This window comes from Protopterus annectens, chromosome 9.part0 (assembly GCF_019279795.1).
Source record: "Protopterus annectens isolate FY-2018-M chromosome 9.part0, PAN1.0, whole genome shotgun sequence".
In the NCBI taxonomy this organism is placed as follows: domain Eukaryota; kingdom Metazoa; phylum Chordata; order Ceratodontiformes; family Protopteridae; genus Protopterus; species Protopterus annectens.
Window position 1 is genome coordinate 572548280 of NC_056743.1, and position 22480 is coordinate 572570759.

General features: G+C 39.3%; 1 protein-coding gene across 1 annotated transcript in view; it reads left to right on the forward strand.

Moving 5' to 3' along the window:
• LOC122811333 (dihydropyrimidinase-related protein 2-like) overlaps nt 1-22480 on the forward strand; it is a gene marked incomplete in the record, with an annotated part of 957963 nt that overhangs the window by 102909 nt on the left and 832574 nt on the right.

A 22480-nucleotide genomic window follows, 5' to 3' on the forward strand; every position in this document is an offset into this window, starting at 1 on the left:
TTCAGTAGGTTCCCAGTATAATAAACAGATAATTAATTTTGAGAGAACAACTTCTGTTTTTCCAAAGGTGACTAATTCTGATTCCGAGGAGTGTTTCTTCTAATGGTCCCTAGGAAGAATTTTCTTTTTCTGAAACTATATCTCAGATGAAATAATTGTTTCAGTGGGAGCATAATGACATTCCAGTGCCTTTGAAAAAAAAAATTAAACTGGAATTTTAACAACCCACTCCTGTTCTTCCTGTTCTTCCAACTTTGGAAGATATTTTTATTACAGCTGCAACATACTTGACAGCCAGTCGGCAGACCAAAACTTACTAATTTTTAATTTTCTAATCCCAGATCTGATCCTGCTTTGATTTTCTTGGCAAATCCTGCTGTAGCTAAACATTTGGTAAATGCTAAACCTTCCTTCTTTGACAAGGATGTGAAAGCCTTTAACAGATTTGGGGAAAAAGTGTGTACCTCTGCCACATTTACTTTTAGAGTTCTTAATTGTCAAACTCGCATGTTAAAAATTGCTTGCTTGATTTGAGAATATGAGTTACACTTTATGCACTTTTTCTCTTCTGAGGAAAAATCTTCTCTGAATATACATATAACTTCTCGGTCTCAAGTTAACAAATACTATTTGAATTGTGCTTATGCCTCGGCTCTGAATATGTAGAAGCTGAAATTATGAATTCTCCTTTGGATAGGGAGCTTGTTTTTGGACTCTGTGCTGCTCAGGTCACAAAAAGTGTGATAAAAGAGTGAAACTGATTCAAGGGGTGACTCAGATTTTTCAGCCTTCCTTCTCCAAGCTTGTTAAAGGTTCCGCAGGATCTTTTTAATAAAAACTAAAATAAGCAGATGCAGTAAAAGTCTGTCAAGCAGATGTTTGGAAAGCAATGGCAAGGAGGATCCAAAAAGAAAGGGGGAGTTTTGCAGAAACTAGGATAGACCACCATGTCTGAATGAATACCTACAAATTGTAACCGCCCTTTCCACCCTTGCAAGCTTTTACGACCTTGTTAAAATCTGGCTCTTCATTTCTCTCTTTGGCAACAGATGGGTAATCCTTTGGGGGTAAAGATGGCAGTGGGAGTCTCTTCCTCTTTTTCAAGAGATTACTCATCTACAAGATCAAGCTTCTTTTTTCCCTCCTGTCGTTTATCATTTGCTGACTCGGGGGGATCATAAAACTATTCCTCTTTCTCTAATAGGAATTTATTTTTAAGAATGTTTTTGATACCAGAGAAAGAATCCTCATCGATACCAGTCCTCGACTTGTCCTTTCTCAGTTTGTGAAAGTCTCTGTCCTAAACATGTTCTTTTTCAATCAGTTTGTTAAAGTCCTAGTGTTCAAAAATGCTATTCCTGTTTCATTTTTTTTATTATTTTTCTGGAAATCCTAGATTTAAAGTGTGTGTGTCTTCTTTCGGCTTTTCCCAGTTAGGGATCACCACAGCGATACTCCATTCCGCTGATGATTGGCAGTGGATTTTTACAGTGCTGAGTTGCCAGCCCAACGCCCAACCTTCAAAGAAGGCAGTAATCCTATATTCTTATCATATTCCTATAGCCTAAGATTTCAAACTTTTTTAAAGATTAATCCACTGATGGCCTATTGCAGACTGCAAGGCCTTATTTATGTGATGTGATTGTCTTTGCAGAGAATTTAAGTGCTACAGATTGTGTTTCCAGCAGAGCATTCCAATGTCTTATTTGAGCCCTTCCACCAAGATTATATTTCTGGGATGTCTCCTAAATACTTCAGTTCAAAGAGTTTTTCTTCCACAGGAAAAATGTAGATCGATATCTAGATGTATTTCTGAGTTTTCCCTGTCAGTCCAGACTTCAGCAAGGGATTTCTCAAGAAAATAGGATTCATGACATCTATGATTTTCATGATTCCTATAATTAGTCACCACATGAAAAAGATTCAATGATACATAACATTTGTTTTATCCCAACCTCAACACCCCCTGACATTTCAAATTCCATCTTAGAATTTGTAAAAAAGAAATGCATTTGTATAAAAATCAGTTTTATATGAATCCAAGTCTCCCATTTTCTCTTCTAACTCCAACACAGTCTGTAACAATTGATGGTTCAGAGTTTGCTTGGGAAGATTTCTATGGAGGTAAAAGTGTAGGGCCTTTGGACCAAAAAAAAATGAACATACATAAACATAAAAGAGATGTTGGTAGTCATAAATGCACTCCACTCTAAATCATCTGTGGTCTCAGACTGCAGGATTGCTACAAGTGATTACAGAAAACAACCATAGGGATGTGGTGCATAAATGAGGGGGTGCAGATCTTACCCTCCAAGCAGATTAGCCATGGAAGCTTGGGAGGATACAGTAATTCAGCACACTCTCAGCACAATCTCACTAGACAGACATCTTACTGTCACAGAAATGCATTGTGGCAGACCAGCTGAGAAAGACCAAGACAAACCGTCACAAGTGCAAATTTAATCAGTTGGTCTTCCCTAATTCCATCCAGCTGTGGGAAACTCCTCAGGTAGATCTTTTCACCTCCATTCATAGCAAATAACTGGCAAAATTCTTCTCTATGAATTCTGGCAAACAGACCTGGAAAGCAGACGCATTCTCATTTTCTTGTACAGGAAGATTCCTGTATGCCATTCCAAATTTTCCACTGATATCAAGGATCATTAAAAAGATTCAGAAGGATTCTCCATTAATTAATGCAGTGACTCTCTTCTGGCCACAGCAACAGTATTTCTCCCTTATTTTAGAAATAGGCAAAGGTGATTACCTCAAGCCTCCTCATAGACAGGGGGTTATTTGATACAGTCAATCTTGAAACAACTTTAACTGGATGATAGTTTTCATTTCTTTTAGGTGCCTATTTTACAAGAACATGCAGCAGTCATTAAAGGAGGTAACAAAACCTGCTACTAGAAAATCCTATACTAATAAATGGAAAATATTTTCTAGATTGGTGATAAAATAACAAAAAAAAAAAAACAAGACCCTATTAATGCTAGTATGTTTCTGGTTATATCTGCCCTAGGGCATTTATAAGCCTAGCCAGAGTGTATTTGGCTTCCGCCTCCCTATTAGATTAGCCTACTGTGCCTCTGTAGAGTAGGTCACAGAAGGTGCCCTTTTAAGATTAGTTTACTGTGCCTCTGTCTAGCAGGGACACAGGAGAGATCCCAGGGGTGAATTTGCGATATCCCATCCAAGCGTCCAAATTTCGCTTGAAGAGGGTCACCGAGGGGCTATGTCTAACATGAACTGGGATTCTATTCCAGAGTGAGGGGAGCCTTTGGGAAATGAATCTGTCCCTCCAGTATGTCCTATTTATTTTTGTGTTGAGGTTTAGGTCCCTGGAGCGTGTAGCTCTAAGGATCTTGGATTTTTTGAGGTGGAGCATGTCCATTAATTCTGGGTTTGACATGGCTTTGTACATCAGGCATAGATCGCCTCTGAGAAGGCGGTAAGCAACTGAGTAGAGCTGGAGTTTCTTTAGTCGAGCTGCATAGGACATCTGTTTGTAGCCCATGATCCTCTTGGTGAGGTACTTTTGGGGTCTCTCCAGTTGCTGCAGGTGTCGGGTAAGGTACATCCCAAAAGGGGCATTGTATTCAATTATTGGCCTGATAAGTGACGAGTAGAAGGGCACAATGACCTCTTTTGATCTAGATGCGAACCCTTTCTTGATAAGGTGGGCTATATAGAAGGTCTTTCTAACCACTTTGGCAATGTGATTATCAAAGGAGAGATTACTATCTACGTTGGTCCCCAAATCTCTAATTACTTCTTCCATACTTAATGAATTACCACCTATGTGGTAATTTGTGGGCACCTTGTTTTTCCCAAAGGGGATGACTATGCACTTTTTAGCATTTAGCTTGAGGCCGTGGCTCTGGCACCAAGCATCTGTCTCTGTGAGACCCTTTTGGAGGATGCTTGTGTCAGCTGGAGATTCGATTATGGCCCCCAGTTTGCAGTCATCTGCGAACTTTGTCAGCCATAATCTCCCCGTGTTAGCCTGAACCTCAGAGAAGTATATACCGAACAAGAGAGGTCCCAGAACTGAGCCCTGTGGGATGCCACTTGTAACTGGTTTGGAATCGGACATGGCACCTGCGATTCTGACCATGTGGGTTCTATCTCTGAACCAGTTTGCAACCCATCTTGTGATATAGGGGTTGATATTTAAGCTGGTAAGCTTATTTATGATGCCCGAGTGGGGTATTGTGTCGAAGGCTTTTGCGAGGTCCAGGTAGGCTGTGTGGACTACCTTGCCGTCATCTATGGCTTTGGTAACTGTTTCAAAGAAATCAACTAGGTTTAAGAGACAAGATCTGCCCTTAACAAAGCCGAATTGGGTAGGGTCCAGTGTCTGGAGGCTCCCAATGTCTTTGTTTATGAGTTCCATGATAAAACACTCCATAGCTTTAAAGACCAGACTAGTCAGGCTTATGGGGCGATAGTTTCCGGGGTCTGTTGTGGCACCACCTTTGTGGAGTGGGACCACTGTAGCTGTACGCCATTCTTTGGGTACATATCCTGTAGTAAGGCTAAGTTTGAACAGTGACTTAATGTGAGGGTTCAGTTCTTCTTGGAGCTCGTGTAAGACACAGCCTGGGACACCGTCCGGTCCCATAGATGCTGTGTTTTTTGCTTTGGAGAGGGCATCTTTCACCTGTGCATCTGTGATGTCAGGGAGGTTACATTCAGTTGGGATAGGCATTTGCTCCTTTGGGGGGGAAGGGGGTGGAGTTTGCGCTGAATCTGTCTGCCAGGATGTTGGCTATGTCTGTAGGTTTGGTATATTTTGTACCGTTATGCAACAATTCAGAGCATATCTGGGAGTTTCCGCCCATGTTTCTGACATAACTAAAGAAGGCCTTGTGATTATCTTTAGTGTCTAGGGCAATTTTTCTTTCAAAACTGTCCTTTGATGATTTTATGAGGGATAGAAGTTTCTTGCTAATACTGATCAGATATGCCTTCCCTTTTTGGGATTTTGCTCTTTCATGTAGTAGCTTCCTCCTTCTGTTGTATAGCTTATTTATGGCCGGGGTCCACCAGACCGGGCTCCTGTTTTTGGAGGAGTAAGTCTTGGTTTTATTTGGGATAGCATGATCCATGCATTCCTGCAGGTGCTCATAGAGTGCATCTGTAAAGGATTCTGTGGATTGAACTGTATTATCCTCTGGCCCAGGGGCTTTGAAGGATTCCACCTCAGTCTTGAGAACTGCAAAGTTGGCTTTGGAGAAATTCTTTACAGTGATTTCCTTGGCTGGGGGTGGGGACGGGATATGGATGTCCAGGGAAATTTGTTTATGGTCTGATCTTACCAATGAGGGGTTTACCTCTGGTGTGGAACATAGAGTCCCCATGTTGGTGATGACCAGGTCCAATACATTGTTCCCTCTTGTGGGAGTGGTGACCAGTTGTTCCATTGCATTAGAGTTTACAAATTCAAGGAATCATTGGGCGAGGGTGTTTGGGCTTGAGTAGTTTTCCCAGTCAATGTTTGGGTAGTTGAAGTCACCCAATAACATAGTGTTTGGAGAGACTTTCATATTCTCCAGTGTTCTCAGGAATGCCAAGTGGGGATCCTGTAATAGGGAGGGTGTTCTGTAGCAGGCTACAAACTGAAAGGCAGTTTTGCCCGCTGTTAGTTGCACATGGATGGTTTCCGATGCTTCGTGCAGTGCCACTAACCTGGAGGTGTAGGTATCTTTGATGAATATAGATACTCCCCCTCCTTTTGTGCTTCGGTCCGAGTTTTGGGGCCAAAACGCATGGTATGAGTTATAACCTGGTAGTGCTGGGGTGCTCTCAGGAATCTTGAACCAGGTTTCTGTTACTGCACAGACATCAATTTTCTCCATATTGAGGAGAGTCTCGAGTGCGTACATCTTGAGGTTTAGACTTCTGGCATTGAGTAGCATTACCTTTAGTTTTTTTTATCTTTAGGTTGTCTATGGAGGTGGATTTGTCCTTTGAGCCTTGCCTAAAACAGGCACTATGGGGGTGACAAGAGCCTTGGCCAGTATACGAAAGCCTAAGGGTGACAGGTGCAAGCCGTCCCTAGCGAAGCAACATGGCTTGTCGAGCATGTCATCCCAGGCTGACAGACACTGGATCCCCTTTGAATGACACCAATACTTTAGCCAATTGTTGAAACTGATCATTTTGTCTTTATACTGTGGCATCATTCTTGGTGAGGGCAAGATGCTACTCAAGGTCAGGGACATACCAGCCTGGGCTACATGGTCAGAGAGCTCCTTTATGTCTCTTTTCATGAAGTCCAGGGAGGTACGTCTCAGGTCATTCACACCAGCATGGACAATGATGGAGTCATACTTGTACTTGCTTTGGAGTGACCTGAGTGCTTGCGTTATGTGGCAGATCCTGGCACCTGACAGGCAGCTTACAGTGACCTTCTCCTTGTTCAGTCTGGTGAGTGGGACGTCAGTGTGCCGGACAATAGAGTCCCCTATAACAAGTGTATTTGGTGTGTTGTTTGGCCTTATGGGCTGTGACTGTGAGGCACACTGATTTTGTGAGATATGTGATTTGTGGGTATTGTTGAGGGGTGGCTGTTGCTTGGATATCTGCTTAGGAGGTCTTTGCTGTTTAGGCAGATTTTTATTTAGAGCCTCCGAGTATGTTTTTGTGTGTTTATGTGTTAGGTATGCAGATGCAATAGGTCTGCGTGAGACTGGATTTGTGGTGTGGGTGGTTACCTTTTCCTCCTGACTGACTGTGCCAGTCTTGGGTTGAGAGAGCTCTGCCTCCAGTTTTGTTGTGTAACTGCATCTCTCACATGTATTAGAGTTTGTTAGAAGGAGGAGAGGGTTGTCTGTGTACATAAGGCAATTGTAACATTGCCTCAAGATTCCCAGATTCAACAGCTGGACTGGAGAGTAACCTTGAAACTAACCCTTGGACATACCAGATTAGTACAGGGAACTGTTTTTATTTACTGCTCAGATTAGGGAAGGGGACTGATTTTTCACTTGATCAGGAAGGACCAATCGGGAGTCTAATACTTATGAGAAGTCAAGGAGGGTGTAGTGCTTTAGTTAGTTAGTGTTTCCTTATAAGAGCTGAGCAAGTGCAGGGCTTTAGAAAGAGAATAGAGTGATTACTTTGAGAGTTTGAACAGTTCTAAGGGAAAAAGTGAAGAGCAGACTTTGTGGAGCCTGGAATAGTTTAAACCTGTTTAGGTGGCGCTGCCCGACGCTGCTCAGTGCGCAAAACCGCGCAAAAAGAGAGTTGTAGGGTTTTAAGAGAGAGATCAAGGAGTTTAGAATTGACCCAAAATGGCCAATAAAACTACAGCTTCTAGGTAGTAACAACTCCTCCAGGGACAGGCAGGCTGTTCAGTGTTAACCACTCCCACTGGTTAACACAGAGACTTCCCTTTAGCCCAAGCAAGCACTGACCTTCTAGAAACTTCCAAACAGTTCAGAACAGCAAATCTGTAACTGAACTTTCTTAACTTTCAGAAAGTGGGTAAAAAGCAAGATTTTTTTTGTTTTTTTTTTCTGTTTGTTGTAGTTTAAAGGTAGCAGAGATACACAAGCAGCAAAATAATCACAACAGTGCAATAAATGACCCCACACTTGAGTGCTAGGCCAAAATCGGGTAAAATGCAGTTTTTAGAGAAAAAAACGATTTTAAATTAAGTGCAACACAGGAAATACAGTAAACAGGCTCTAGATGTGTTCCAAGTACTGTTATTGTTACAGATATAAATTTTAGCAAGCCGGAAAATGCCAAAAAGTAGGCGGCAAAGCAGTAAAACTTAACAAAAAATCAGAAGAAAATACTTAAAATCACAAAAGTGGCTCCTTTTCTTCTCTCAGCGTTTTCTCCTCTTGGTAGGTGCTTCAGCAACAACTAGCAAGCCTGAAAAGATGCCAAAACCATGAGCCAGCCTGGGGTTTTTTTGTTTGCTTGTTTTTTTTTTTTTTTTTCAATATTAAATTTTTATTTTATTTCAATTTCAGTTCACAGGCATATAAAGTAAAATACACAATACAATCCTTATTGTGGACTACTAGTACATGTATAAGCATTCTGATAACAAAATTACAAAGAGACAAAATGAAACTATAATATGAAGAAAGTTCAGATTGATAAACCTTGTTTCACATTAAGCTGTTATGATATAATTTGATGCTGCTCAAATACATTAACTGCCTAACTGATGTTGAGAAGCTAATGAAACATAAGTCAGTACTATCTATTAAAGAACTATTTACAATATTTACACATATTTACATTGGGTTGTCACTCACTAAGGTATAGAAAGATGTGAATTTGAGTTAAGATGTACATGTGTTAGCGTACATCTGTATGTCTGGCACTCATCTCATGCCTACTGCTTGTGTATGTTTTATTCTGTCTCCGCTTGATTTGATGAGGGACTAGGAATCAAATTGATTTGAATGTAGCAAAGGGTTAAGAATTATATTTTGGCTTAACTTAATCTATGATAGAATTTCTATAAGCTTTCCCCAGTAACTTTTGAAATATGACAGTTTCTTTTTGCTCACAGTTTTTAATTTATTTGCCAGTACATATTTGATAGCTATATTTTTGAATTCTAACCAGGAGATTTTAGCTCTATCAATCCAATTTAGGGCAATGTAAGATTTAAGTAGTGTGCTAAGCGTTACTATAATGTGTTTGGTTTCTAATGTGTAAACATTTGGGAAAATATTTAGAATGGTCATTTCCCATGATAAGGTGGATTTCATATAGCCCGATTACTCCAATTTCACTCTTAGAGAGCACCATAATTTATAGATGGTTTTACAGGACCAGAAAATGTGGAGAGTATCGGCAATTTCATTGGGGCAAATGGAGCAAAATGGTGAGGAGTTGGGGTTTATTTTATTTAAAAAAGATGGTATATGATAAGCGTTGTTATTAATCATGATTTGAGTATATATGAGTTTTTTAAAGGGTGTGAGTGTTGTGGTTATGTGTATCGCGGCTAGTTTTTGAGCCATAGACAGATTTACAATTTTGGTCCCCCAGTATTTTGAAAATAATAATTCATTGTGATTTTTAGCTCGTGTGATTAGCTTGTACGTGTTTGATAGCATTTTAGATTTTTGTTGTAGACAGGAAATAAGTTGTTGGTAAACCTGAGTTTCTTGTATGTTTACCATTATTCCAGATGTTTTTAGATTGACTAAATATAATATTTGTTTAATGATCAGGCGGTATTTGTTGCTTGCAGTTAGATGCTCAACAATGTGATCAATAGGTTGTTTTTTATTTGATAGAAATCCTATACTGTACAGTTTTTAATACACGGGAATTTTTCTAGATTTAACATTTTATTATTTCATTTAAATTCAGGCTTCATGTGTATCGGTTGTGCCATAATTAGACAGTTGCTTATATTTAAGGAGGAGATAAGGAATTGAAAACTTGTTACTTTGTTGATTATTATCGGATGTATGTTAAGATTTCTTAGGATTTTACTACTAAGGAAAGGAATAGCTTTGGAGTTAACAGTAGAGGTCTTAAGATGTTGGTAATATATTTTTATCCATAGAGGGTACCATGAATTATCAGATGTGTCGAGTTGGGTCAAACGCACAATGTGATTGGCATTAGTAATGTGATAGTATATCTGAAAATCAGAAAGTGTCAGTCCTCCTTTTTCCTTGGGTAATGTTACTTTTTTATAGCTAATTCTGACGTTTTTCGGGTGCCATAAAAATTTACTCAGTGTAGTTTCCATTTTATGGAAGAAGTTGTTTGTCACATGTTGACTAATGGCCTGGAATTGGAACAAGATTTTAGGAAGTATGTTCATTTTTATGACTGATGCTTTGGAGAGTAGAGAGAGGTTAAGTTTTTCCCATCTAGCCAGGTCCTTTGTTATTTTAACCCAAACTTTGTATAAATTTTCTTTTATCATTTCCTTGTGTGGGTCAGAGAAGGTAACACCTAAATATTTCAGTGAGTATTCTATTTTGATTCTTGATTCTGGAAAAAATATCTCCTTGTGATTGAGGGGATTTAGCATGAAAATTTTAGATTTATTTATGTTCATAGCATAGTTTGAGACTGCGGAGAACTCGTCAATGGATTTTAGAATTTTTACCAAATCGGTGGAGGGATGTTGGAAGTAAATGTTGAGGTCGTCATCGTATGCTGTGTATTTAATTGGTATTTTTGAGATATATATAGAGTGAATGAAAGTTTTTTGACTCAATTTTAACAGCAGAGGTTCTAAGTAGATGTTGAAAAGATAAGGGGATAGCGGGCAACCTTGCCTAGTTCCATTTATTATGTGTATAGGACGTGAGGTCTTTTTGTTTATGTATAATGTTGTAGTGGCTCTATTATATAAGACTTTGATCATGTTTATGTATTCCTTGGGTAAAGCAAACCGTTTTAATATATTGAACATGAAGTTTAGATTAACTCTATCAAAGGCTTTTTGTGTGTCCACAGAGAGACCGTACTTTGGGGAGGTGTCTTTGAGTGTCATATTTATTATTGCTTCTATTGTTAATGTATTATCCCATACTTGCCTATTGTTCATAAAGCCTAATTGTTCGTCGGATGTGATATAGGAAATTACTTTATTCATTCTGTTGGCCAATATTAATGCTAGTATTTTTATTTCCACATTGATTAGTGTGATTGGGCGATAGTCGCTGGTACCATTACCAGGTGTATTTGGTTTTGGGATAAAGATCGTTTTGGAGTTGTTAATGTATAGATCAGTGAGAGGCAGCCTGGTTTTAAGAGAGAGAGAGATCAAGGAGTTTAGAATTGACCTAAAATGGCCAATAAAACTACAGCTTCTAGGTAGTAACCACTCTTCCAGGGACAGGCAGGCTGTTCAGTGTTAACCACTCCCACTGGTGAACACAGAGACGTCCCTTTAGCCCAAGCAAGCACTGGCCTTCTAGAAACTTCCAAACAGTTCAGAACAGCAAATCTGTAACTGAACTTTCTTAACTTTCAGAAAGTGGGAAAAAAGCAAGATTGTTTTTTTTTTTTTCCTTTTGTTGTAGTTTAAAGGTAGCAGAGATACACAAGCAGCAAAATAATCACAACAGTGCAATAAATGACCCCACACTTGAGTGCTAGGCCAATATCAGGTAAAATGCAGTTTTTAGAGAAAAAAACTATTTTAAATTAAGTGCAACACAGGAAATGCAGTAAACAGGCTCTAGATGTGTTCCAAGTACTGTTACTGTTACAGATATAAACTTTAGCAAGCCGGAAAATGCCAAAAAGTAGGCGGCAAAGCAGTAAAACTTAACAAAAAATCAGAAGAAAATACTTAAAATCACAAAAGTGGCTCCTTTTCTTCTCTCAGCATTTTCTCCTCTTGGTAGGTGTTTCAGCAACAACTAGCAAGCCTGAAAAGATGAGAGTTATCCTTTGGCTTTTCTTCTTCCTCAGTCAATATGAGTTCATAGCTACATAGGGGTGTTTTAAGCTAACAACAGCAAACGTCTTTTTAAGCCTAGCCATGCATCACTAATCTCTGACAAGTACTGCTACCCTAGATAAGTGTAAGCAGGGGCTTTGGCGATGAACCATTTACAAGCTGCCTGTGTTCATTATAGACATAGGTGCCAAACCAGGGATGAATTTCCTGTTCCCCATCCAATTATATTGTTATCTGAAGAAGTCTTAGAATGTCTTAAGACAAAAGAGGTCATCAGTTTTATTTATTTATATGTTTTTAATGGAATTCTACATGAAAAAAAGTGGTGTGATTTACGATTACCAGCGTCCATGCTTCCTTTGTTCCTTATAAGTCAGTGAGTTGTTTGTTGGAATTTAATTAGTTTGCTACTTTGTGTCTTCAGTGTGACTGCGGGTGGTCTGATCAACTCACAACCGCTATTCACTGAGATAGATCTGGAAGATATGCATTGGTCTTTAGAGAATTTAATAGTGCTTGTTCAACAGCTGACACAAAAAATGGACAGTTTACCATGCTCCACCAACCATGCTAATACACAGAGGATACCTGTGGAGGCTTACCCCATTTTTAATGCTAGCAGGAGTCGAACAACACAAGATCCAGGGGCAGAATATGGCACATAGTATGCCAAGCAGCAATATGCAGATCACACAGAATAACTACAATAATCCATGTGTTCCAAAACTAGAAAAATGGTTGTGGATGACATTTGAATTTACAGGGAATTATGTTCCACCCACTCCTGATACGATGAATGAGAATCTGGATTCTTTTGAGTATAAACTCCTAAAACTTTGCATGCTTCAGCTTGAAAACAGCTACTTGCTGGAGTCTATTACAACCAATAGAGTACCAAAAGGCTTAAGTATGGAAATACCCCACTGGACTTGTTTTGAATTCAGCATTGCACAGATATCTGTTAAACCTTTTTGACAGAAATGGATGTTAGTTCATGGAGCTCTTAGTTAAGCACAACACCAAAACTATTGATAAACTCACAAAAGATATCAATATACTTGATAAGACCATAACTGATGACTTGAATTATGAACAGTATCGACTTCAACATGCATGTATCTTCCACACTATCAACACTAAGATTAATAAGATGAAGGGAAGGAAACGGGTCAGATTGGAAAGAGATAAGGATACACCAATCATATAGCTTATCACCTGCCACCACAATCCCAAGAATGGGGAAATAGGTTGCCCCATTTGGACAATCCATGCAGTTAAACGGGTCAATCATCGAGAACAATTGAGAAACCAATGCATGAGATTTCAAATTCTCAACAACCCTCTTTGGATTTTCCCGCAGTGATCGGAAAGACTGAAAGGGAAACAACAAGGGCCAAGGGGTTCTTGGCCAGGCTGGAATTACTCTCCCCAGGTTCCAGTGAACAAGAAACCAGTGCAAGAGGTTTCAAGTTCTTAATGACCCTGTTTGGATTTTCCCCTGATGATCAGAGAGACTGAAAGGGAAACAACAAGGGCCAAGGGGTCCTTGGCCAGGCTGAAATTACTCTCCCCAGGTTACAACGAACAAATGGAGGGAGTGAGGAGGAAGAATGGATGGAAATGATGAACTGTTTCATGAATAGCCTAGAGAACATCACTCTCTTTGAAGCTGTTACCCATCAAACAGTTGTCTTTAAAGTTTTCAATTACAGCTCTTACGCTGCATACCAGTCACATGCTGATTTATTTTCTAAAAGATTCACTTTTGTTCTTGCAAAAAGAGCTAACCTAGCTAAAGTTCTAATAGACTTAAAGACATACACTAGAAAAGTTAACTTGAGACTGCTTTATGGCACTAATACTTCCTTTAGCCATAGAAACCTCTCCTTAGCTAGTGTTTTATTAATCCACCCCTCCACTCAATATTGAACATGTTTGAAAAAATGTGTGAGTTTGACTTAAGATCTGGTTCATCCAACCATTTTAGTGCACATGACAGTAATGTAACAAATGAAGAAATGACTTTAATGAACTACTTAAAATCTTGGAACATTCGTATCATGAAACCAGATAAAGAGGAGTGGCTGTTCTCATGGATAACATACAATACTATGAGAAATTATATAACATTCTTTTAAAAGACACATATACTCAAGTATCAAAAAACAAAGTGAATGTTGCTTATAAAAAGATTCATTTTGCCTTAAATGGCATGTTGATATGGGGACAGAGTAATGTGAATGAATTTAATTTCCTTGCCATTAAGAAACCTATGATACCGACAATTTACAGTATCCCAAAGATCCATAAAGACTTGAACAATCCACCAATGAGGCCTATTATTGATGCTAGAAGTTCTATTACTTCTCCTCTGGCTAAGTTTCTGGACCACCATTTAAAAAAGACGATTTTAGGTACAGACCGCCTATTTAAGGATTCCTGGTCATTTTTAGAAACAATGTAACCACTTAATATTTGAAGACACAATGATTTTCCTAACCATAGATGTGAAAGACATATACACCACGATCCCTCGTGATGTAGGCACACTTTGGTTTATCGACTTTCTCTACAAGCATGCAAATTTTCCCCAAGACAGAGCAAATGTGTTTACACAACTACTGGAGTTAGTGTTGCACAACAACTACTTAACTTTTGACAACCAATACTTCCTGCAAAAAAAAAAGAGGGGTAGTGATGGGAGCAGTCTGTACACCACTGTATGCAAACGCAGTAATGGTTAAATGGGAAGAAAGATATGTTCTGAATAGTATCTTTAAAAATTCTTGGTACCGCTATACGAGGTACCTTGATGGCATAATTTATTTTCTGGAAAGGTGACCTGGAGAGCATACCAGTGTTCTTGGAATACATTAATAGCGCTGCAGAGTTCTTACAGTTTACCCATGAGGGGGACAGAGATTGCATTTCACACTTAGATATGAAACTTACCAAAGACTACATAAATAAAAGATTAGTTTCCACAATCTACAGGAAGCCCACCCATTGTAATTCATTTCTTCATTATTCTAGCACCTATCCAGTCAACCAAAAAAAAGGCTGTAGTCAAGGGCCAGTTTGTTCGAGCGGCCGAAATGACTTCAATAATAGTTTTCTAGATGAGTGCAACACTCTTAAGAACATATTCCTAAGAAAGGGTTATCCTGAGTCTTTTATTAATAACTCTATGGATGAGGAGGTTTACAAAGGAAGACGCAATATATATAAGCCGATTTTATTAGGGACTAGAGACGTGCACCAGGAAGACTACAGTATTAATTCTAGTGATGTTTTAGTTACTCCTGAGAGTAAACCCCTCTATAATTGTAGTTTTATCAGTGTGTATTCAAATGACCACTGATTTATTAGATGAGTACTGAACAAGAATTGGTTTATTGCACATGAATGCTTCGACTCAGAATGAAAGTTAAATAATAAACCAACTTTTACTTATAGAAGAGGCACTAATATAAAACACTTCTTTGAAACCAACCACAAACACGTACATAACACACACGACAATGGAATGTTTAGATGTGGAACATGTAAATTTTGTAAAGATATAGAGCCAGATTCAATAAAGCCTACACTAAGTGTACATGATATGTATTCAATAAAATTCTTATCCCATTTTTTGTGCTTTATAGTCACTCAGAAAGATGACACTAAGTGTACATGTAGTCTACACTTTGTGTAACCGTGATGAATCCCTAGCAATATTAAAATGAGGAAGAAGGTATGCGTTCTGTCTGTGTTGTCTGTTCACTCAGAACAATGTACACTTAGTGCATGCTTTATTGAATCTTGCCCATATTGTGTACTAACATGTGTCTTATTAATGGGCAAACTTGCAGGATTAGTGCTACGTTTAATTGCCTGACAAAAGGAGTTGTATATGCTGGCTTGTGCCGAAATGCACAGCATTTTACAAAACCGAACGGACACTTAAAGAAAGAATGTACAACTGTCTTATGCTGTTAGAACAGCCAATAAAGTTAATGCCTTGTTTAGACATCTCAGCACTTTCCCAGACCACACTTTTAAATGTATTGTGCTTGCAGAACTGAGTACAAAACCCTACAGGTGGTCCTTGGGGGTTATTCTTGGAAAGGAAAGAACTCCTATGGCAATTATCTCTGAATGCACACAACTGTTCTGGTTTAAACTGTGTTACAATTACAAACAGTATTTTGAAGCTAAAAGGTTATCAAAGTTTAAAGACACTTGTTTGTTTTAAGTTTTTTTTTTGTTGTTTTAAAATGAAGTGTTGGATATTATTTATTTTACTTAGCAGCAATGCCTTTTTACTATTTATAGGCAACCACTTGATGTTTTTTACAACTAGGTCGTTTTAAAAAATTTGGCACAAAATGGTCATATGACTTCTTTTTGTATAAAATGGCTGAATGAATGCATTCTTGTTATCTGAATAAATCTTAGAGTGCCTTAAGATGAAAGCGCGTATCAGTTTTATGCATTTGGTTGTTTTTTTTAATGGAATTCTACACGAATAAAACAGTGGTGTGATTTAGGATTATCAGCGTTCGTACTTTTCCCCCTAGATAAGTGTAAGCAGGGGCTTGGGAGATGAACCATTAACAGGCTGCCTGTGTCCATTAGAAACATAGGTGTCAAACCAGGGCTGAATTTCCTGTTCCCCATCCAATTGTCCAAGTTTCACTTCAATTGGGTTAGGGAGGAACTCTGCTTCACATAGAGTGGGAGCCTGCTCCTGAGAAGGGGCAGTCTTTGGGATGCATACATGTCTCTCCAGCAGGTCGTATTTATATCCCAGGAAAGGTTTAAGTCTTTAGAATGGGTATTCTGGTACTATTTGTTTTGTGGATATGCAGGAAGTCAATCAGGGTTGGGTCTGACAATGCCTTGTATGCCAGGCATAGATTTACCCTCAACAGCTTGTAGGAGACAGACTACAGGGATAGGACCTTAAGGCAGTCTGCACAGGACATGTTATTTGAACACTGTATTCTTTTAGTCAGAAACCTCTGTGGACATTCCAAGTGTTGTATGAGTCTAGTTAGGTACATACCAAAGGGGACATTGTACTCATTGATAGGTCTGATGATTGCTGAATACAGTGAAAAAATGACCTCTTTGGACCTAGATGTCATACCTTTGTTTATAAGTTGCATAACATGGAAAGATTTCCTCAGTACTAGAAACACATGATGGTCAAAGGCTAAATTGCTGTCTGTTTGTGTCCCCAAGTCCCAGACTATTGGGTCAGCTCTTAGGGATGTGTTGTCAATATGATAGTTACTGGGGTGGATGACTTCTCAAAGGATATTATTTTGCATTTCTTGGCATTTAGTTTTAGTGCATGTCTCTGACGCCAGTTACTTGTCTATGTCAGTTCTTCCTCGAGAACACTTGTTTTGGTGGGGGGTTCAATGACAGCTCCAAATTTACAATCATCTGCAAATTTAATCAGCCAGAGGTCACTGACATTGGCCTTAACTTCACAGAAGTAAATGCCAAATAGGAGCAGACCCAGGACTGATCCCTGAGGGCCTTTGCCTGTGACTGACCTCTTTGCAGAGGTGAATTCCCCAAGTCTAACTTCCTGGGTCCTGTCTGTGAGCCAACTAGCTATCTACTGTTGGACATAAAGTTTTATACCTAACCTCTCGAGTTTATCAGCTATGCCCGAGTGGGGTTTTGTGTCAAATGCCTTGGCCAGGTCAAGGTAGGTAGTATGAACTATTTTTCCCTTGTCCATTGCTTTGGTAACCTTCTCATAGAAGTCCTGCAGGTTGAGTAGGCATGGCCTGCCCTTAACGGAACCAAATTAGGTTGGGTCCTTTGTCTGGAGGTTTCCTATAGTATTATTATTGATCATTTCCATGATAATTCTTTCCATGGGTTTGCATATGAGACTAGTGAGACTTATGGGTCTGTAGTTTCTAGGGTCTGTAGATGGCCCACCTTTGTGCAGAGCGATGATAGTTGATGTTCTCCATTCAAAAGGCGGAAAGTCTGTTTGCTGGACATGTTTTATGCTGATTAGAAGGCATCCTGGGATACTGTCTGGGCCTATTGATGCAGTTTTCTTGACTTTAGACAGAGCATTAAGAGCCTGCTCCCTAGTGATAGTAGGGGGAGTTATATTTAATGGTATTTCCTGAGGTGAGGATGAGGGGAAGAGTTACACAGTTGCAGCTGAAATTGTCAGCCAGCAGGTTTGCTATATCCTATGTCTCAGTATAGGTGGTTCCATTAGCAAATGAGCTCCATACACAATTGTGTATTGCCTTTCAGGTTGTGGACATAGCCAAAGAATGCCTTGTGGCTGTCCTTGGCCTAGGAGGCCAAATTTACCTCAAGTTTGGCTTGACTTTATTTGTCCTCTAAGTTGTTTATTTGATGAGAATGCTTTTATCCTGCTAGGTGCTGCACCTCCTAATTTTTGCCATGATTTTCTTCCTCCTGTTATACAGCTTATTGATGTTGTGATTCCATCAGGGTGGCTTGTTTTTTGAATTAGTGCTTTACTTCTTCCTGGTGGGTACAGCTATTAACATGCTTGTATAGGGTTTCTATGAGTAGTTCTGCATAGGCAGTTTTCTCAGGGTTTATGGGGGCTTGAAATTTTGACAGGTCATCACTTAATAGTAGGAAGTTAGCCTTAGAATTGTTCCTGAACATTCCAAGGTTAGCTGGAATTCCAGGTTTTATTTTTACTTCAGAGAAGACAATTTTGTTATTTAACCTTGCCAGAGAGGACATTACACTAGAAGATGTTCAGCACTCTCCCATATTAGTGAGGATCAGATCCAATATGTTTGCACCCCCAGGTCAGTGTATTGACAACCTGGTCCACAGGGCTTGTGTTTACAAAATCTAGGCATCTGTGTGCCCACATATTTGGTGTTGTATATGATACCCAGTTAATAGTGAGGTAATTAAAGTCACCCATGAATATGGGATTGGGTTGCATGGTGAGTGTTTCCGTTGAGTTTAAATACATGTTATGGGTTTCCTGTGTCATTGCAAGGAAGTGGTATGGGAGTTTGCCTATGGTGATTTGAATATGAAGGAGCTCAAGTGCATTGTTCTGTTTGACCAGCCTTGAGGTATATTTATTTATTTATTTAAATTGAGACACCTCCACCTTTAGTCCCTCTCTGTGTAATAGCTGGTCTAAATGTGTAGACAGCATTATCGCCTTGCACTGCTGGTGTGCTCTCCAAGGCTTTAAACCATGTTTCATCATCTGCAGAGGTGTCAGCATTCAGTAGAGTGAGGAGAACTTGTAGGAAGTGAAGTGTTTTTGTTTAGACTCATAACACTGAGCAGCAACATGTTTAGATTGTTTTGGTTTCTTTTGCTATGTTGGAAGTGCTTTCAGTTTGTGTCATACTCCACAAAGGCAGTGTGTGGGGAGGACAATGTTTTAGCTAAAATTTGAAACCCTAGAGGGGTGAGGTGCAGGCTATCCCTGGGAAATCAGCATGCTCTGCTGACCATCTCCTTCCATGCCAACAAATATTGTACTCCCTTAGAATGACACTAGAAGCTAAGCCAATTATTAATGTCAGTCATTTCTATGCATATAGTAGCATCATCCTTGAATAAGGTAAAATGCTGTTCAATGCTAGGCTCTTACCACCGTGATACACATATTCTGAGAGCTGGTGATATCAGTTTATAGACAGAAATTGATGACTATAATATGATAAACCTGCTTTCTGCAGCTCATTTTCCAGGCTTAAATATGAGTATAACTCTTTGAAGCCAATTAAAAAAAGCAGCCTTTGATTTTAAATGTAAAATGATTTAATTGACAGAATTTTTAACCAATGGATGTATATTTTAAATGTCATGTGTTTGTGCTGGGCTTTATGTAACCCAATTCTGTCAATTATTTGTTTTACACCTGATGAAATTTTAACAGAAAGCATTTTAGCTTGTGATGTATTAAAGTTTGGTCGTTTTTCTTCCTTCATTGTTGACTCAAGTGTTCTGTTGTACAAATAATATTCCAAGAGCTCCATGATGTCTCTCTTCCTATAGTCTAAGGAGGTACATCTCCGGTCATGAACACCCACATGGACTATGACTGAGTCATACTGGTACTTGTGATCCAATGACATGAACATGTGCATAATGTAGCAGATCATAGCCCCTGATAAGCAACTGACCCTGACTTTCTTCTAACTCAGCTTAGTGAGATGGACATCATGTGTCTCACAACGGAGTCTCCAAAGACCGGAATGTTGGATTGTGTGGTGTCTTGCCTTATAGGCTTAGAAGTAGAGGGTCCATGAGATGTGGCTCTATGAGTTTATGTGGGTGTTGTTGTGAAAGAGTGCATTTGGGGCTGCTGAAGGTATTTGCTATGTTTAGTTTGTCTAAGAGATCTGTGGGGTTTAGGAAGATTACATTTAAGTACCTCAACATATGTGTGTATTATGTGTATCTTCTGAATTGTGTGTAATGGTGCAGTGTATGTACTACTGACAACCTGATTAATATTAGGAGTATTTTTATGTGAGAGCTTTGTTCAAGAAACATTGTGTAAATGCATCTCTCATATACCATATCAATAATTAGCTGGTTGTTAGTAAACATGAGACGCTTTCTGTGTTGTATCAGTATGACCATATCTAAAAAGCTGGTAAAGGAGATAGTGGGAACGTTCATATCTATGGCAACAGGTCCTATTTTATTGATTAGACTGTTGCAATGAAAATGTAAAGTAATTTCAGAAGTATCTGGTTTCCATCTCTGGGGGCAGTGCTTGTTACTTCACTGCAAACTAGTTGCCCTGTGTGCGACTAGGTATTGGTGAAACTTCAAGGGTGCTTTTACAGGAAAAATGCCAACTCAATGTATCTGCATCTGTACAGGCCACTGCCAGACTCTTAGAGAAGCTAACAAATAGAACCTGATGATTTATGGATAAAGTATTTAAGGAGATATTCTAAAATTAGGTTAGACAGCAGCTAATCAAGCAGTACTTACTGAAGAGAAAGAATTAGATTTGTCATGAATGATGAAAAGAGGGAAGTCACCTGATTGGCTACTGCCTGGCTACTACTAGTGCTGGTCTCAACACATCTTCACAGTGCTGGGATACCGTGTTCCTTTGCTTCTTCTCTCACCAGAAGCAAAGCAGTAGCACCAGTTCCAAGATGAGAAGCAGACCACAGGATATTTGGTGATCAAAAATATTGTCCCAGATTAAGCAAGGGGTTGTAAGCTTGTTGTAGCCTTTTTGTTGTAGATGCCTTGAATAGCAACCAGGCCATCCAGGAAGGTTCGACACAGACACTCACTGCCCAATCAGAAACAGGAATAAATGCACTGTGCTACTTCTCTCACCAGGAGCAAAGTATAAGTAGATATTCCAAGCTGGCACTTATGAAGAAGTTATCAGGCTTTCTGTTGATCAGCAGTCTGCAGGAAATTATGTCCCTATGCTCCTCCTCTTCTCACTAGGAGCAAAACAGAAGTACTAATCCCAAGATGACTACTGAGAGGCAGAATGATGTGGGCTCTTCAATAATTGGTGGGATTGAACTAAGCAGTTAGATATGAAAGAGGGTGTAACTTAAGCTTTTGCATTTGTTGGCCATTTCAGTATATCTACCCATGGATCCCCCGCTTTCAATGCATTCCTATGCCAACATGTTTTTGAAGGTGTTCTTCATACTTGCCCACCTACAAAACAGGTCCTCCTCCTTGAGATAATTTTTTTTAGAAAAATGAACTCTGACTCCATTTGAATCAGCTCAGTAGGTTGATTTGAGGTTCTTAGCATGGAAGACTTTTTTTTTATTGTTTTGACTTCTGCAAGAAGGGTGTTTGTCTTGCAAGCTCTTATGATGACTCAGCCTTCTCATTTACCAAATAAATAGGGTTTCTTTGAGAACTAGTCCTTCATTTATGCTAAAAGTGGGTTCAAAATTCCATTCATTTGATGTAATGAATAGAACCCCCAGAGACAGCTCAGAGCTAAGACCTTCAGAAATTCTAACCAGTTATTTGTTTTTTTACAAATGTAAGAAAAAAAGAGACAGCCTGTGTTAAAGCAGACAGTTTCCGAATGGTCTTCACATGCTATCGCTCTTTGTTATTCCCACCATAACATGTCAATTCCAGGCAGGGTCAAGGCACATTCTTCAAGGGTTTTGGCTTTGTCTGTGACTTTTTGGAAAGAGGTGGACTCAAGAAATATTCTAGAGGCAACAGATTGGTCCTCTGTACATAGTTTTACAAAGTGGTGCAAACTAGTATCCTTTTCCTGGGGTAGAGTAGGCCTTGTTAATACCATTCTCCAGTGGCTTCTGGATCCTCTCTGTCTTTATAAATTATGCTATTTTACTTGTATAGCTAAGGCTACTGCAGCAATAATCAAATAGGGAACATAATGCAATTGTGCAAGTATGCTTACTATAGCAGTACATGTTCAAATGATCACTGCACTGCTGCAGTAGCCTCCTCCATCTCCCTTTTTTGTGTATTTTTTGTTGCCATGGTGTAGACTGTGTTAGGTAAATAAAAGTCATTGTTTTCTTTCTAGGCTATAGCCTACCTCTTACAGTTAACATGAAAACACTGCAGAGCTTGGTGCCAAGACCATTGATTTTCTACAGCTCTGCTTGAGCTGTCAATGGTCTGGTCATATGGAGGGTGCCCATAAGCTTTAGAAGATGGACAGCTGTAATAGCCTATGCAGGATATAAACAATATGGCTATAAGGCTAATGCAGCAGTGATCATTTGAACATGTGGTGGCTTTCCCACATCTCTTTGTGAGGTTGTGACTAGAATGTCTGTAGTAGCAGGATTGCCTGCCCCACAGGATACTCTTTTGGATACTCTTTTGCAGGTAAATGTAATCCTCTGTAATTAGCACAAAAGAGCAAGGCTATGCCCTATTAAGCTGCGTCCTGTGTTACAGCTTTGATTCCCCCAGCCTTTATCTGCCTACTGGTCTTGTAAATTCTCAGCCATTCATTTCTCTGTATATATACTCCCACAAAACCATTGAGAAGCAGTGCTAGGCTTAAAAATGCCCCATGGGTCGATAACCTAGTATTCT